The sequence below is a fragment of the Euprymna scolopes genome, chromosome 22 (assembly GCF_053919585.1).
Source record: "Euprymna scolopes isolate OS-2025 chromosome 22, ASM5391958v1, whole genome shotgun sequence".
Taxonomy (NCBI): Eukaryota; Metazoa; Mollusca; class Cephalopoda; order Sepiida; family Sepiolidae; genus Euprymna; species Euprymna scolopes.
Window position 1 is genome coordinate 12,472,350 of NC_136503.1, and position 2,282 is coordinate 12,474,631.

Below are 2,282 nucleotides of genomic sequence, written 5' to 3' on the forward strand. Positions count from 1 at the left end.
ATTAAGTAAGCATATTTGTTAATTATCAAACGGAACTAAAAGGTGAATATTTGAAAATTTCTGTTACAGAAATGTTTCGGTCGAATGCAATATAAGTATTTCAACGAAGCCGGACGGGAAACTTCAATGTTTGACTGACTTTTCAGAATCAAACACCGATTTGCATGCATATTGAAACATAAATTGTTCACATTTATGGGACTTCATTTTTGTATAGCGAAATACTAGATTAAGTGGATGTTCTATGATTATCCCCAGACAGAGCCAAGAAGATAATACAGTATTGACTTGCGCGTACACCTTTGCCAACTAAAAAGCATCGTTTTATGCGAAAATACAAACTGTCTTCCTTTGCGTTCTCCAAAATCTGAATCCACGCTTCTAAACTTAGAACTAAGTCTAAGTCCACTAATATCAAAACTGTCATATTTATATTAAGAAAATAATCTATCTATCTATCTATCTATCTATCTATCTATCTATCTATCTATCTATCTATCTATCTATGTGTCTGTCTGTCTGCCTCTCTCTCTCTCTCTCTCTCTATCTATCTATCTATCTATCTACATTTATAAACGTATTTACAATTGCATTATGAAAAAGTCGAGAAATGTAAATGCAGTATTGGAAATAGAGCTTTATTATGTTTTGAACCATAAGAATGCTCATTTCCTAATACTCGGTTTAAATTTCTTGTATTAGTAGTTTTTGCAATTGTAAATATATTTATATATAAATATAGAGAGAAGACATACAATAGAATGTAATCAAATATTTATTTTCCAAATTTCTCAATATTCAACACAAACGATAATGTATTGAACTTTTAAATTCAGGATTTCTGAAACAAAGATATTCTTCACATTAGAAGGGAAAGGCCATTAAAAAAATCCAACTTCAAATTATTTTTTGAAAATGATATAATTTATTATAAGAGCAGATGAAATTCTTTTGCATCGTTATTGATGAATGAATAATAATTTCCTAGGGTTGCAGAAAAGAGTAAAAAATTTGAACATTTGGAAAATTGCATTTTTTTGCAAAACAGATATTGTAATGTAAATAAAAGATCATGAATAATAATTTCCTAGGGTTGCAGAAAAGAGTAAAAAATTTGAACATTTGGAAAATTGCATTTTTTTGCAAAACAGATATTGTAATGTAAATAAAAGATCAACAATCAAGAATATTTGAAAAGCTAACAAGAACGAAAAATGATTATTGTGAAGACAGGAGATGCCTATGGGCCTTATAGCTTTGAAAAAACCAAGACTGTAGGTAAAAGAAAAACGGTGAACAAGTCTCCTGTTTGCCTACATATCAAATCGAGTTGCTCCCCTTACCTCTATTCAGTGGCTTACTATTAGGTTGGTGCAAAAATAATGTCGTTTTTATATACATAGTTGAACGACAAAAAAACAACAAACAAAAAAAAAACAAAAACAAAACGACATTATTTTTGTATCAACTTATTTAATGGCTAACATACCAAGAGGAATAACTCTATTTAATGAATAAGTAAACAATGAAAACAACTCTAATTAATGGAACTAAAAGGGTCACTCTACCAAAACAAGGTTGGGAAATATTCAATGATTAATCATGGTTATTAAATGAGTTATTTCCCTTTCTGCATACACAGAAAACATAACTCCATATAAACGCTAATTAAACAACTGTAATAAATCTATTTAAGTGATAACTCTATGGAAACAAATAAAATAACTTTATTTAATGACTAAGAAAAGTTATTCCCATTGTTAACATAGATTTATTTCTATATTTTGATTACCATTAAATAGAGTTGTGATCCTAGTTCACTTCCCCATTAATTAGACAAATTCTCCTTATTTAATTAGTTAAGGAGTTTTCCCCCTTTTGAGATAGATTATTTTTTTATTACACATTAAATAAAGTTATTTAGTTTGTTTCATCAGTTATGAGATAGAGTTATCGGTATAAAGATATTCCCGTTTTTATTTAGCACTTAAAAACTCTCCGATTTTAATTGACAATTAATAAGACAAAGTTTAATGGGTGGTCGAGCAGGTGAAATAACGTTATACAAACATGGATGTATACAAACATGGATATTTTCTCTGGTTGAAGGGTAACTTTATTGCGTAAGTTATTTCTGTTTTTTTTTGTTTTTTTTTTTTACTTATTAAATCGATTTGGTGGCCTTGATTCATTAGCGATTAAATATAGTTGTTTTTCTTGTTTTATTTCCTCTTTGATGTAGTTATTCCCCTTGTTTCATTAGCCATTAAATAGTCATTCAA